A 17,234-nucleotide genomic window follows, 5' to 3' on the forward strand; every position below is an offset into this window, starting at 1 on the left:
TCCTGAGAGCCGAATCATCAGCAGTATTATGGCTAAAGTGGGATGTAAGAAAAACTAAATATCCTGATACAAACGATCTAACCCAGTGAGTCAATCAATCTGGATTAAGGGAAGGAACTGTTTAATTATTTTTACTTTCCCCCACTATTTATCTCTATCTGGACATTGTACTCAGAGTGTCATTATTATTTTATTTATATTCACCGTCACATCACCAATTTGAAGATTTATTTTGGCAATTTTAACACATGTATTAGCACCATAATTATTTATCTATTTTATTCACATGTATGCATTTTTTATTCCTGGATTTAAGCTTAGTCGCAGCAGCATATTGTGCACTATTTATTTAAAGCGCATCAATTTTATACTTAGAGCTGCTACCACCTAGCATCCTTAGTTGCTAGGATGCACATGGCTCCTGTCACCTAGTGTCCTTAGTTGCTAGGAAGCAGGTGGCTCCTACCATTTAGTTAAGTTAATAGAGATATGTGGCACTAACTCAAAGTGCATAAATGTGACAAAATAAATATAATCCGATTCTTCAAGTAAAGTGCATATGCGTAAAGAGCAAAATCACATAAATAAAGTGACTAAACATCCATTAAATTCATAAGAAGTGACATCGGATAAATAACAGTGAAAATTCATGAAATATGACATCAAATAAATAAATAAACAATTCAAATGAAGGTGAATAAATCCAAAAATAGTCTAAAAGTGCATCAAGATGAAAAAAATCACAAATTTAGAAAAAATTTTAAAAAAAATCGCATGAAATAAAAAAAAGTTGCATGCAATAACAAAAATCGCATAAAGTGCAAAAACGCTATAAAAATAGCCACAAGTCGATCCAATTAATGTAATACAGTTCCAACATGAACAAAGTGAGTCTAAATAAAACAATTTGTGCAAAAAATAGATGAAAAAAGTGCAAGTGCAAATGATGATAGGTGACAGATTCCTCTTAATAACCATACTCCGTGGTGCACCACACGTTTCCTCCAGCCCCTCACCTCTAGCAAAGACCCCTAGGGTCAAGTCGAGCCTGCAATCAGGAGTGGATGAAACACCATCAATCGATCAGTCTCCTCCGATCATCACAGGTCATAATTATTCAAATAAGACTAAACTGTACAACAAAAGAAGTGTTTATGAAGCAAGCGAAACTAGTTGGAGAGAGATTTGTGCAAAAAGGTTACTGTCCGGAAGTCATTGATGAAGGAATAAGAGGTGTGGCAGTGGTGGATAGAGAGAAGTTAATACAAGACACAATTAGAAATACAGAAAGATATAATACTTTATCTCTTGTTATGGACTTCAATGTCCAACACAAACAAGTCGAAAGAATTGTTAGAAAATATTGGGACATTATTAAGGCAGACCGCCATCTCGGTGCTATCCTTCCCGAGAAGCCCAGGTTTACCTACCGGAGGGCTCCAACCCTCAGAGACCACCTAGCAAGAAATGTGCTTGATCCACCTACCAAGAAAAACTTTTCCTTTTTTGAAGGGAAAGGTTACTATCCCTGTAAAAAATGTTACACTTGCTGTAACACTAAAGAAAGTAAGAAAAAGAAGTTAAGCTTTACCTCTACAGTGACGTCAAAAGAGTATCCAATAGAGGACTTCATATCATGTCGGACTGAGGGGGTGGTTTATTTATTAGAATGCCCATGCCGGATCCAGAATATTGGTAGAACGAAAAGGGAACTTTGGAGGAGATTGAGGAAGCATGTCCAGAATATTAAAAAGGGGTTTGTTAAACACAGCCTGTCAAGACATTATGCAGAATTACACAATAAAGACTCCTCATCCCTTTTGGTTTGTGGCATTGAAAAATATAAACCCCATTGGAGAGGAGACAATAAAGTGATTTAAATCAGCCAGCTTGAGTCAAAATGGATACATGAAATATGGACTCTGACTCCTTTGGGTCATAACGCTGAATTCAACCTCAACTGTTTTATTTTGAATAAAACATTTTTCATTTTCTACTTTTTTATATTACTTTTTTATACTACTTTTTTATTCCCCTCCTCTTTGTTGTTACAAGCTTCTTCTCTGTTGATGATTTTTTATGGGATTTTTTTATGTGATTATTACTAGGTTATACCCTATCTGGTTTCCTGTACTTACCTCCTTTGTTTGTGTCGTATGCTTTTATTTCCTCACATTTACCTATAGTGTGGAATTTGTTATCAATATCACTATTTATCCACATGATGGCAATATAGGCGAATTAGAACAAGTATCTTTGCTCAAGATTATGTTTCATTTACGAGATTCCATTTTCTTACCACTAGATGTCATCTGTCTGCTGGTTTTTAAGGTGTTTCTTGATGAATCACCACCAGATGGCAATGTCCTATGGAGATTTTATATAGGCTAGTTTATATGCTTTTATTTTCCTTTTTTTTTTTGTTTTATTTTTTACGTTTTTATATTTTTTATTCGGATCTGTTATTAGGCGGTCTTTTTATTATAATTGCTTAGACCTCATATGGTTATTTATGGCGTCTACTGAGTGAGGATACACCTATTAGTATTCCAATCCAATCTACCGAGTGAGGATACACCTATTAGTATTCCAATCCAATCTACTGAGTGAGGATACATCTATTAGTAATCCAAATCCACTTTGCTGATTAAGAACGGACTATATAAATAGACACCTGATGCCTGACTCCATTACCCTTTGATAAAGTCACGTGGGCGGTGACGATACGCGTCAGGGAAGAGTCAGGTGTCATCACTTCCGGCCGTGGCCAAGACCGGAAGTACTGGGATCTGTGCTGTTCATTTTATGCTGTACATGCCTTCCATTTGGAGATTTGCCAGACCTGTGACAATCGGAGGAGAGTGATCAATTGATGGTGTTTCACCCACTTCCTGATTTCAGGCTCGACTTGACCCTAGTGAGAGGCTGGGGGAAACGTGTGGCGCACCACGGAGTATGGTTATTAAGAGGAATCTGTCACCTATCATCTTTTGCACTTGCACTTTTTTCATCTATTGTTTGCATGAACTGTTTTATGAAGACTCACTTTGTTCACGTTGGAACTGTATTACATTAATTGGATCGACTTGTGGCTATTTTTAAAGCGTTTTTGCACTTTTTTGCACTTTATGCGATTTTTGTTATTGCATGCAACTTTTTTTTATCTCATGTGATTTTTTTTTTCAGTACTTTTTCTAAATTTGTGATTTTTTTCATCTTGATGCACTTTTAGACTATTTTTGGCTTTATTCACCTTCATTTGAATTGTTTATTTATTTATTTGATGTCATATTTTATGAATTTTCACTGTTATTTATCCAATGTCACTTCTTATGAATTTAATGGATATTTTGTCACTTTATTTATGTGATTTTGCTCTTTACGCATATGCACTTAACTTGAAGAATTGGATTATATTTATTTTATCACATTTATGCACTTTGAGTTAGCGCCACATATCTCTATTTACCTTATTGTTTTTCTGTGTGGGAACACTGCCGTATGTGTGGCGGCTTTTTAGTCCTCTTTAGCTGCTTTGGCTCGCCTTGGTTTTGCGCATTAGTTTTCTTCTCTGTTTCCTACCATCTAGTGTCATTGGTTGCTGGGATGCAAGTGCCTCCTATCACCTAGCATCCTTGGTTGCTAGGATGCAGGCAGCTCCTGCCATCTAGAGTCCTTGGTTGCTAGGATGGCAGTGGTTCCTGCCGCCCAATAGTTTTGGTTGCTAGAATGCAAGCTCCTTCCACCCTGTGACCTTGGTTGCTAGGATGCAGGAGGTCCCTGCCACTTAGCATCCTTGGTTGCTAGGATGCAGGCTGCTCCTGCCACCTACTGGCCTTGGTTGCTAGGATGCAGGTGCCTCCAATACGGTATGTTTGTGCTTTACAAATGTAAATTTACGCACAAATGTTTATACATATATCCTAAAATACGCTCTATACACAGGTCCTCAAATGCAGATTCTTCCATTTCTGGTTTACACAGCTTTTTTTCTGCAGACAAATACAGATCAGTGTGCATGGACCCAAAGAATACAATAGAGCTGCATTCAGATATCTATAAATTATGCATCCAAATGAGTATTTTACACCTGTAAGCACCATTCTCATAAAATTTCTGGCTCTTCTTTTTTCCGGTTAAACAGTCGACATCTTCTGGGGCTGGTTGCAGGAAATGATCCACCCCTGAGGTGACTGTGAGCAGGCCGTGGGATTGTGTCCTTTCCTTTTTTTTTATTGTATTCCTTACTTAATTAATGGTATCAACCCAAAGGTTTAAAAGTTATCTAGTGTTGGTTGTTATGAGTGTAACCTTTCTTGCTTGTCTTGTAATACCTGATCATTCTTGAGCCCCTGCGTGGGCGACTTATTTGCTTGCCTTTGATATTCCAAAAAATTAATAAACACAATGAAACAGAAAAATTCACATTAAAAATTAAAATATGTGCTTGCTGAAAATCCACTATTTTGAATATTTTTTCTGAACAAATAATGGGAAGTATGTAGCACTCATTGAAAAAAAAATGCAGATTTACAGTGCCTTGCAAATGTATTCACCCCCGTTGGCATTTTTTCGTGTTTTGTTGCCTCACAACCTGGAATTAACATGGATTGTGTGAGGATTTGCATCATTTAATTTACAGAACATGCCCACAACTTTGAAGATTTTTTTTTTTTTTTTTATTGTGAAGCAAACAACAAATAGGACAAAATAACAGAAAAAGTCAATGTGCATAACTATTCACCCCCCTAAAGTCAATACTTTGTAGAGCCACCTTTTGCGACTATCACAGCTCCAAGTCGCTTTGGATAAGTCTCTATGAGCTTGCCACATCTTACCACTGGGATTTTTGCCCATTCCTCCTTACAAAACTGCTACAGCTCCTTCAAGTTGGGTGGTTTGCGCTTGTGAACAGCAATCTTTAAGTCTGACCACAGATTTTCTGTTGGATTGAGGTCTGGGCTTTGACTAGGCCATTCCAACACATTTACATGTTTCCCCTTAAACCACTCAAGTGTTGCTTTAGCAGTGTGTTTGGGGCCATTGTCCTGCTGGAAGGTGAACCTCCATCCTAGCCTCAAATCACACACAGAGTGATACAGGTTTTGCTCAAGAATATCCCTGTATTTAGCACCATCCATCTTTCCCTTAACTCTGACCAGTTTCCCAGTCCTGATTGCTGAAAAACATCCCCACAGCATGATGCTGCCACCACCATGTTTCACGGTTGGGATGGTGTTCTTTCGGTGATGTGATATGTTGGGTTTGCGCCAGACATAGCGTTTTCTATGCCAAAAAGTTAAATTTTAGTCTCATCAGACCAGAGCACCTTCCTCCATACATTTTGAGAGTCTCCCACATGCCTTTTCGCAAACTCAAAACGTGCCATTTTGTTTTTTGCTGAAAGTAATGGCTTTCTTCTGGCCACTCTGCCCTAATGCCCAACTCTATGGAGCGTACGGCTTATTGTCGTCCTATGTACAGATACTCCAGTCTTTCCTATGTGCAGCTCCTCCAGGGTTACCTTAGGTCACTGTGCTGCCTCTCTGATTAATGCCCTCCTTGACCGGTCCGTGAGTTTTGTTGTGTGGCCATCTCTTGGCAGGTTTGCTGTTGTGCCATGTTCTTTCCATTTGGTTATGATAGATTTGATGGTGCTCCTAGGGATCATCAAAGATTTGGATATTTTTTTATAACCTAACCCTGACTTGTACTTCTCAACAACATTGTCCCTTACTTGTTTGGAGAGTTCCATGGTCTTCATGGCAGTGTTTGGTTAGTGGTGCCTTAGGAGTTGCAGCCTCTGGGGCTTTTCAAAAAGGTGTGTATATGTAATGACAGATCATGTGACACTTGGATTGCACACAGGTGGACATCATTTCACTAATTATGTGACTTCTGAAGGTAATTGGTTGCACCAGAGCTTTTTATGGGCTTCATAACAAAGGGGGTGAATACATACACACATGCCAATTATCAGTTTTGCTGATCAGATTGCAGCTACAGGTTCGATCCCCCCCCCCCCCAGCCATACTAATGAAACACCAAATTCCAGCAGAAGAAGCTGCTTTTAGCTTTATTGTAACATGAATAAGCTCACACTATCGAGTCCAATCATTGCCTGTATGATTGAGCCCTGGCTGGGGCGAAACGAGTCAGTGGTGGAGGAGGAGGGTCTGGCGCAGTGCAGTGTGCTTGGACATGATCATGTGAACTCGTCTATGTTACAATAAAACTTTTTGAATAAAAGGAAAACGACGCAGCGAATGTGAATTTGGCATGCCAGGGAAGGATGGACCCGGTTACGTTGGCAACTGGCGGTCAGGGAAGGTGATCCAGGAGAGCACCAGGAGGAGTTTCTTGTATTCATACTAATGAAATGCTGGACTGTCAATGACACTGCTTTAGAGACACGGTCACAGATGAAGGCTCTCTGATTGGCTCTGAGGTGGGGGGATGGAGCTTTTACTTAAAACGTTCTTTTCTATTTTACCACGAAAACTGCTATAATCGGGGCCACACCAATGTTGCCGTATCTGGGGCCCATTAACCACTTAAGCCCCGGACCATTTGGCTGCCTAAAGACCAGAGGACTTTTTACAATTTGACACTGTGTCGCTTTAACTGGTAATTGTGCGGTCATGCAATGCTGTACCCAAACAAAATTTGCGTCCTTTTGTTCACACAAATAGAGCTTTCTTTTGATGGTATTTGATTGTTTTTGTGATTTTAATTTTTTGCGATATAAGCGGAAAAAGACCGAAAATTTTGAAAAAAAATTATATTTTCTACTTTTTGTAATTAGGAGAATTCAATAAACTAAATTTTAGTCATACATTTAGGCCAAAATGTATTCAGCCACATGTGTTTGGTAAAAAAAATATCAATAAGCATATATTTATTGGTTTGCGCAAAAGTTATAGCGGCTAAACCAGTGTATATTTTCTGGAATTTACACAGCTTTTAGTTTATGACTGCCTATCTCATTTCTTGAGGTGCTAAAATGGCAGGGCAGTACAACCCCCCCCCCCAAATTACCCCTTTTGGAAAGTAGACACCCCAAAGAAAATTGCTGAGAGGCATGTTGAGTCCATTGAATATTTTTTGTCCCAAGTGATTAATAATGACAAAAAAAAACATTTTTACAAAAATGTTGTCACTAAATGACATATTGCTCCCACATGCCATGGGCATATGTGGAATTACACCCCAAAATACATTCTGCTGCTTCTCCTGAGTACGGGGATACCACATGTGTGGGACTTTTTGGCGTACGGGGCCATGAAAACCAATCACCACCTTCAGGATTTCAAAGGGAGTACATTTTTTATTTCACTCCTCACTACCTATTCACAGTTTTGAAGGCCATAAAATGCCAAGATGGCACAACCCCCTCCCCCTAAATGACCCCATTTTGGAAAGTAGACACCCGAAGCTATTTGCTGAGAGGCATGTTGAGTCCATGTAATAATTTATATTTTGCCACAAGTTGCGGGAAAGTGACAAACTTTTTTTTTTTTTTTTTGCACAAAGTTGTCACTAAATGATATATTGCTCACACAGGCCATGGGCATATGTGGAATTAAACCCCAAAATACATTCTGCTGCTTCTCCTGAGTACGGGGATACCACATTTGTGGGACTTTTTGGGAGCCTAGCTGCATATGGGGCCCCGAAAACCAAGCCCTGCCTTCAGGATTTCTAAGGGCGTAAATTTTTGATTTCACTCCTCATTACCTATCACAGTTTTGAAGGCCATAAAATGCCAAAATAGCACAAACCCCCCCCCAAATGACCCCATTTTGGAAAGTAGACACCCCAAGCTATTTGCTGAGAGGCATGCTGAGTATTTTGCAGCTCTCATTTGTTTTTAAAAATGAAGAAAGACAAGAAAAAATGTATTTTTTTTCATTTTTCAATTTTTAAAACTTTGTGACAAAAACTGAGGTCTGCAAAATACTCACTATACTTCTCAGCAAATAGCTTGGGGTGTCTACTTTCCAAAATGGGGTCATTTGGGGGGTTTTGTGCCATCTGGGCATTCCATGGCCTCCGAAACTGTGATAGGTAGTGAGGAGTGAAATAAAAAATTTACACCCTTAGAAATCCTGAAGACGGTGCTTGTTTTTTTTCGGGGTCCCATACGCGGCTAGGCTCCCAAAAAGTCTCACACATGTGGTATCCCCGTACTCAGGAGAAGCAACAGAATGTATTTTGGGGTGTAATTCCACATATTCCCATGGCCTGTGTGAGCAATATATGATTTAGTGACAACTTTGTGCAAAAAAAAAAAAAAAATTGTCTTTTTCCCGCAACTTGTGTCAAAATATAAAATATTCCATGGACTCAACATGCCTCTCAGCAAATAGCTTGGGGTGTCTACTTTCCAACTGTCCTGGCATCACCCACTCTTCTAACCACTTGAAGACAAAGCCCTTTCTGACACCTTTTGTTTACATTAAAAACATTTTTTTTTTTTTGCTAGAAAATTGCTTTGAACCCCCAAACATTATATATTTTTTAAAGCAAAGGCCCTACAGATTAAAATGGTGGGTGTTTCATTTTTTTTATCATACAGTATTTGTGCGGCGATTTTTCAAACGCATTTTTTTTGGAAAAATACACTTTTTTTAATTTTAATGCACTAAAACAGACTATATTGCCCAAATGTTTGATGAAATAAAAAAGATGATCTTAGGCCGAGTACATGGATACCAAACATGACATGCCTTAAAATTGCACACAATCGCGCAGTGGTGGCAAACTACATACATTTTTAAAAGCATTTAAAAGCCTTTACAGGTTACCACTTTAGATTTACAGAGGAGGTCTACTGCTAAAATTACTGCTCTCGATCTGACCTTTGCACGAAAGCAGGGGGGGACAGGGGTGTTTTTTTTAATTATTTATTTTGTTTTTTATTTTATTTTTAAACTGTTCCTTCCATTTTTTAAAAATCATTTTTATTGTTATCTTAGGGAATGTAAATATCCCCTATGGTAGCAATAGGTAGTGACAGGTACTCTTTTTTGAAAAAATTGGGGTCTATTAGACCCTAGATCTCTCCTCTGCCCTCAAAGCATCTGACCACACCAAGATCGGTGTGATAAAATGCCTTCCCAATTTTCCAATGGAGCTGTTTACATCCAGCGAAATCTAAGTCATGAAATGCTCGTAGCTTCCGGTTTCTTAGGCCATAGAGATGATTGGAGCCATTCTGGTCTCTGATCAGCTCTATGGTCAGCTGGTGGAACCACCTACTGCATTCTCAGGTTCCCTGTTGGGACAGGAGAGCCAGAGAAAACCATGGAAGATGGTGGGGGGGGGACATTCCCTCTCACTGCTTGTAAAAGCAGTCTAGAGGCTAATTAGCCGCTAGGATTGCTTTTACATGAAAGCCGACCGCTGAAAAGAATGATACCAAGATGATACCTAAACCCACAGGCATCATTCTGGTATAACCACTCAAAGTCCCAGCAACATACCAGTACATTGCTGGTTCTTGTTTGGCATATATTGTAATCTTTTTTTTCATGCAGCTTGTGGGCTGAATGAAAAAAAGAGATTGATCGGTGAGTATGCCCACCATTAGAATACCCCCCTTCATCCACCCACTTCTAATGATGGGCATAGCTGCCCCCATGCTTCGGCATATATGCTCTTTTTTTTAACTGTGGTGGTGAAATCACCTCCTACAGCGCTGGAGTCAAGGCTTTATGTATCGTGGGAGCAAACGCTGTTGCTGTCAAGATAAATAAATCCGCTCTGCAGCTGAACAGCGTACCTGAAAACAAAAAGATGGTTAACAATAAAACATTGCAGAATAGAATACAGTAAAAAAAGAGCAGAACAATAGAGAGAGAATAGAAAGAGAGAGAACAATAATATGGCAACTATTTTTTTTTTTTTTTATTTTATATTTTTTTTGAGTTTATTTTATTTTTTATTTTACTTTTTTACACTTTTTTTGTAACTGTAACTGTAATGGTTCGGTTCCAGGTTCGGGTCTCTCAAAATGTGATAGCATCTTAAGAGACCCTGTGAAAGTGCGCCTAGTCTGTGCAGTGCTGTACCCTACGCTAATACTCAACTAGTGTATGGTAGCATTCAAAACATTCACCAATGCAAAGACCAGAATTGTCAGGATGGCGTGGACAATAATAGCGGGTGTCACGCCTATATCCGCACTTGCTACAGACACGACATCTTCTTTGGGGGGCTCGTTGGGTAGGGGTACTCGGGAGAACATACGGAAAATGCCTTTCATGCAGCCGGCTTACTGTATTTGGATTGGGAAGGCGAGGTGGAGCGCCGTCTGGAAACAGAAGGGCTCTGACGATCTCTTCCTGGAATTTAAGGAAGGATCCAGTCCGTCCTGAAGCTCTGTATAGCACAAAAGCATTCAGCAAAGCCAATTGAAATAAACAGACACTTTATTGTACCAGCGTCTGGCCTTACAGGCAACTAGGTACAACGCCAACAACTGTTGAGGTCCACCCCTCCCATATTTTGGTTATATTCGTGGACACAGAAGGGTTTCTCCACAACACCAGTCGCCATAGGTAATTTGGACCGTCGTGTCTGCATGAAGGGAGGTAAGAACGAAAACATTCTTATTATCCCTCCACTTCACAGCGAGCAAATTATTACACTTCAAGCAGGCTCTCTCCCCCAGCCTAAGACGGGAATCTACAAGCCGATGGGGAAAGCCCCGGCGATTAGGTCGCACGGTGCCCCATGCTCCAATCTGATGATCAAACAAGTGACTAAAAAGTGGCACGCTCGTGTAATAATTGTCCACATATAAGTGGTACCCCTTTCCGAATAAGGGTGACACCAAGTTCCACACTATCTTGCCAGCGCTCCCTATGAAGTCTGGGCAGTTCTCCGGCTCTACGTGACTATCTCTTCCCTCATAAACCATAAAACTATATGTATAACCTGTGGCCCTGTCACAGAGCTTATACATCTTGATCCCATGTCTGACATATCTGACACGCTTGCTGGGAAGATACTGTTTGAATGACAAGCGGCCAGAAAATTTAATCAGGGACTCATCAACGCAGACAACTTGATGGGGAGTAAACAAGGCCGCAAAACTTTTGTTGAAGTGGTTTACGAGGGGCCGAATTTTGTAGAGCTGATGGTATCCAGGGTCTCCACGAGGACGACAGAGTTCATTGTCATTGAAGTGCATGAACCGCAAGATCTGCTCGTATCGTCCCCTGACCATGGAAGCAGAGAACAAGGGCATATGGTGAATTGGTCAGTGGATCAATATGACCGCAACTCACTCTTTTTAACCATGCCCATCTCGAGGGAAAGGCCCAGAAAGGTCTTAAATTCAGAAACCGTAATTGGTTTCCAATCTCTGGCAAGGGAGGACTGGGGATTAGCGGCGATGAATTGCCCCGCATACAAATTACTTTGGTCCACAATAGATCTATAGAGATCTTCCGTGAAAAACAGTGATTATAAAAAAAGTCTTCTAAAATCAACTGTTTCCACCTGAATGCTGGGTTGGCCAGTGAATGGGGGAAGTACGGGTGCTGCAGAAGTGGTGGGTTCCCAATTAGGATTGGCGAATGCAGCAGGAAGGGCACTATGGGCACGACAGGCTTGTATTTTTCTTCTTCTTGGTGGCAGCGGGACACTACTAGTGCTTGCCACCTCGCCAGCTTGAACTGCACTTATGGGACTCGCCACGTCACCAAGTGTTACTGCAGTGCTGGATGTACAAACAGGGTGTACTAGGCCGCTGGTGCTTGCCAGTTCACCAGAAGGAATAGCGGCGCTAGTACTGCTCTGCTCCATACGAGGGACCTGGGGTTCTTGCACCTCAACAGCAGAAGAAGAAGATTGGGGTCTGGTACGCCTGACCTTGGCAGGGACCACAACTCCGTCGTCAGAGCTATCTGTCATGGAGCCGCTGTCTTCTACAGGATCATATTCTGAACCTGAATATGACAGATGAGTGACTTCCTCTTCACTATCTGTCATGCTCAGAAACGTGTATGCCTCTTCACTAGTGTACCTTCGATTTGACATTTTGGGCTCTAAATTTAGTGGTACAGTAGTGAGACTCACGGGCAAAAAAGCTCCTGACTGTCAGGAGCTACCAAAAAAACTGTTATCAATCGCAGGGATCAGGTCTGACTCTGCAAACACTGCAGTTATGTGTGTTTAGTGTTTTGTAAGTGACAGTGATCGATTGATACTGCACTTGGGTGGGCTGGGCTGGGAGGAGGGGCAAAATGCAGGTGCTAGCAGGTATCAGGGCTGATCCCGCTAACACTGCGTTTTTGGGAACCATAAAACTGCTGGGGACACTAGTATAGATCTGATCTGAGATTGATCCATTCAGATACTATACCACTAAGGGAGGTGTATGGTGCGTGCGTGGGTGTTAGCGCTACTGGCACTAATCTGACGCTGCCTGGGGCGACGCAGACCCTATCTGACCCTAAAACCTAACTTATATCACCAGCCGGGAGATCAAGGGGGTTAAACCTTTATTGGGTAATAAACGGCGGGTATAGAAAAAAAATTAGCTAACCAGAGACACCTGTAACACTTATGCCCCGTACACACGGTTGGACGTTGATCCGACATTCCGACAACAAAATCCTAGGATTTTTTCCGACGGATGTTGGCTCAAACTTGTCTTGCATACACACGGTCACACAAAGTTGTGGGAAAATCCGATCATTCTGAACGCGGTGACGTAAAACACGTATGTCGGGACTATAAACGGGGCAGTGGCCAAATAGCTTTCATCTCTTAATCTATTCTGAGCATGAGTGGCACTTTGTGCGTCGGATTTGTGTACACACGATTGGAATTTCCAACAACGGATTTTGTTGTTGGAAAATTTTATATCCTGCTCTCAAACTTTGTGTGTCGGGAAATCCGATGGAAAATGTGTGATGGAGACCACACACGGTCGGAATTTCCGACAACAAGGTCCTATCACACATTTTCCGTCGGAAAATCCGACCGTGTGTACAGGGCATTATACGGTTATCACTGGTGAAAGGGTTAACTAGGGGGCAATCAGGGGGTTTAAACCTTTATTAGGTAGTATATGGGGGTCCCTGACGCTATTAAAATCTGACAGTGAACCTAAATACTTACCTGGCTAACTAGCGTCACCCGTGACACTAATACGGCGATCAGAAAAAAGATTGCTTAGTGACACTGGCGACAGGGGGTGAAAGGGTTACCTGGGGGGTGATTAAGGGGTTAAACCTTTATTGGGGGGGTTAGGGGGTACCTAGAGTTGTCACCTCATCCCTTTAAACCCGAACACCTTTGAATTACACAGGTTCTGAGGCTAATTAAATACAGATAAGGCACCAAGTGAGTTGAATTACCACCTTAATCAGCTACAGAACCTGTGTAATTAATATGTGTTCGGGTTTAAAGGGATGAGGTGGCAACCATAGGGGTACCCTAGACCTGAAGGGGCCTACCACTAACTGCCCTAACACTTTTTACAGTCACAAATGACACCAAATGCAGTGATCAGTAAAAAACATGAACACTGCAATCAGTGACACTGTGACTGAGGGTGCAGGGGGTGATCGGGGGGGTGATTGGGGGGTGATTTATGTGCCTACGTGACCTGGTGTCAGTGTAGTGTTGGTGTACTTACTTTGATGCCTGCTCTCCTCGGGCGCCGGATCGAAAAGACCAACACGAGGAGAGATTACATCACTTCCTCTACTTCTGTTTACAGTTACAGAAGCAGAGGAAGCATTCCATTCATCAGGAGCGATTTTGAGGGGGTGGCCATATATCAGTGGCCTCCCCCTCAGGACGGATCGCTCCTGTGACGATAACGACTGCCTTGGTCACCGGGGGGGGGGGCGCGATCGTGCCCCCCACCCGTGGAAGGAGAGTAACTTATATATATGTTACTCTGCCTGCCCGTGCCATCGTGCTGACGTATATGTACATGAGGCGGTCGTTAAGTGGTTAATGCTTTTAAAGAGGAGGTCCAGCCCCCCCCACCAAAAAATTTAAAGTCAGCAGCTACAAATACTGTAGCTGCTGACTTTTAATATGAGAACACTTACTTGTCCGGGGATCCCGCGATGTCGGCACCCCAGCTGATTTTCTGATCGGCTCTCGGGTGCTGCTGCCGCCATTCATGGTAAAGGAAACCGCCAGTGAAGCCTTACGGCTTCAAAGCTGGTTCCCTCCTGCGCTGGCCCGGTGGTGGAGGAAGGAGGAGGGGGCCGAACTTCTGGGGGACCTCACCGCATCTTTCAGATCTTCCAGAAAAGGGCACAAGTACGCAAAGGTGCCAAATGTGGCACCGGAGAGGGGGAGGACGCAAACAAGCGGAGCTTCCACTTTTGAGTGGAACTTCGCTTTAAGTGCAGAGGAGGGATTTCGGGTCTTATAGACCCCAGATCTCTCCATAAAGAGTACCTGTCACTGCATATTGCTGCCACAAAGATGTTTACATTCCTAGTGAGAGCAATAAAAGTGATAAAAAAAAGTTAGGGCAACAGTGTTAAAAATAAAATAAAATGAATTAATAATGAAAAAAAAAATAAATGTAACGAGCACCCGTCCTCCCATGCTCGCATTCTCCTAAAAAAAAAAATTGCGTTTGAAAAACCTCTGCAGAAATACCACGTGACATGAAAAAATTGCAAAACCTACCAATTTATTCTCTAGGGCCTCTGCTTTAAAATAATATATGTTTGGAGGTTCTAAGAATTTTTCTAGCAAAAAATACTAATTGTTACCTGTGAACAAAAAGTGCCAGAAAAGGTCCGGACTGGAGGTGGTTAAAGCAAATAAAAATAAAGTCTGCACTCTGTTTACTTAGGTAATGGTACAGTGATGGTATTCGGATATCGAGTGCTTAGAACAGGAAACCACTGAGAGGTTGCAGGCACATATAGCGTGACCTCCCACCACAGTTTTCACAGGTTTGACTCACCAGAGCTATTGTCCCCCAAAAATTAGGTCATTATGTCCTTATGTTGTTTATCTTCAGAAGATAGGGCAGGAAGCCCCTCGGCTTGTCCAGCTATCAGGTCCACCTACCCTGTTTCCCTGAAAATAAGATCTAGCGTGATTGTCAGTGATGGCTGCAATATAAGCCCTTCCCCCCAAATAAGCCCTACCCTGTTTCCCAGAAAATAAGCCCTACCCTGAAAATAAGACTTACAAGGACTTTAACTAGGGCTTATTTGAGGGGTAGGGCTTATATTGCAGCCATCACCGACAATCACGCTAGGTCTTATTTTGGGGGAAACAGGGTAGCAGGATCGCGCTTACTCCAGGAAGCCCCTCAGATTGTCCATTTGACAGGCCCATCTAGCAGGACCGTGCTTACTCCAGGAAGCCCCTCAGATTGTCCATTTGACAGGCCCATCTAGCAGGACCGTGCTTACTCCAGGAAGCCCCTCGGTCTGTCCAGCTATCAGGTCCACCTAGCAGGATCGCACTTACTCCAGGACGCCCTTTGGATTGTCCATTTGACAGGTCCATCTAGCAGGATCGTGCTAATACCTCCTCTGTAACTCTAAACAGGTAACCTGCAAAAAATCTTAAACCGTTGCCTATGGAGATTTTGAAGCACCGAAGTTTGGCGCCATAGCAGAGTGTGCGCAATTTTAAACCGTGACATGTGAGGTATCTATTTACTCAGCATAACATGATTATACAAAAAAAGGGCTAACTTTACTGTTTTTGTTTTTTTTTTATTATTATTCATGAAAATTTTTTTTTTTCCAAAAAGATTGCATTGGAAAAATTATCACGCAAATACAGTGTGACATAAAATGTTCCATGTTTTTCCCTAGGGTGTATGTTAAAAAAACATAGATAACGTTTGGGGGTTCTGAGTAATTTTCTAGCAAAAAAATAATGATTTTCACATGTAGGAGAGAAGTGTCAGAATTTGTGCGGTATGGAAGTGCATAAGCTGGAGGTGGGGTTGGTGGACTTCCGATTATGCATTCACTATGGTTGGATGTCACGGTGGTCACATGATTGGGAGCCCATCCTGCTGGTTCTTGATTGTAAACCATGACCGGGAGCTGTTGATGAAGGACCCCCTTTTGCCTTCAAAACTGCTTTAATTCTTCGTGGCATAAATTCAACAAGGTGTTGGAAACATTCCTCTGAGATTTTGGTCCATAGTGACATGATAGCATCACGCAGTCGCTGCAGATTTGTCGGCTGCACATCCATGATGGGAATCTCCCATTGCACCACATCCCAAAGCCGCTCTATTGGATGAGATGTGGTGAGTGTGGAGGACATTGGAGTACAGTGACCTCATTGTCCAGTGGTGAGATGATTGGAGCTTTGTGACATGGTGCATTATCCTGTTGGAAGGAGCCATCAGAAAATGCGGACACTGTAGTCATAAAGGGATGGACATGGTCAGCAACAATACTCAGGTAGGCCGTGGTGTGTAAACCATGCTCAATTGGTACTAAGGGGCCCAAAGTGTGCCAAGAAAATACCCCCCCCACCATTACACCACCACCACCAGCCTGAACCGTTGATACAAGGCAGGATGGATCCATGCTTTCATATTGTTTAGGCCAAATTTTGACCCTACCATCTGAATGTCGCAGCTGAAATTGAGACTCATCAGACCAGGCAACGTTTTTCCAATCTTCTATTGTCCAATTGTCTAATTGTGGCAAGCCTGTGTGTAGCCTCGGTTTCCTGTTCTTAGCTGACAGGAGTGGGACCCGGTGTGGTCTTCTGCTGCTGTAGCCAATCCGTTTCAGTGTTCGATCTGTTGTGCATTCAGAGATGGCCTTCTACATACCTTGGGTGTAACGAGTGGTTATTTTAGTTACTGTTGCCTTTCTATCATCTGGAACCAGTCTGCCCATTCTCCTCTGACCTCTGACATCAACAAGGCATTTTCCTCCAAACAACTGCCGCTCACTGGATACTTTCTCTTATTCGGACCATTCTCCGTAAATACGAGAGTTGGTTGTGCGTGAAAATGCCAGTGGATCAGCAGTTTTTGAAATACTCAGGCCAGCTTGTCTGGCACCAACAACCATGCCACATTCAGAGTCCCTTAAATCCCCTTTCTTCCCCATTCTGATGCTCGGTTTGAACTTCAGTAAGTCGCCTTTACCACGTCTAGATGCCTAAATGCATTGATTTGCTGTCATGTGATTGGCTGATTAGCAATTTGTGTTTACTAAGCAATTAAACAGGTGTACCTAATAAAGTGGCTGGTG

This window comes from Aquarana catesbeiana, linkage group LG02 (assembly GCF_042186555.1).
Source record: "Aquarana catesbeiana isolate 2022-GZ linkage group LG02, ASM4218655v1, whole genome shotgun sequence".
NCBI classification, from domain to species: Eukaryota; Metazoa; Chordata; class Amphibia; order Anura; family Ranidae; genus Aquarana; species Aquarana catesbeiana.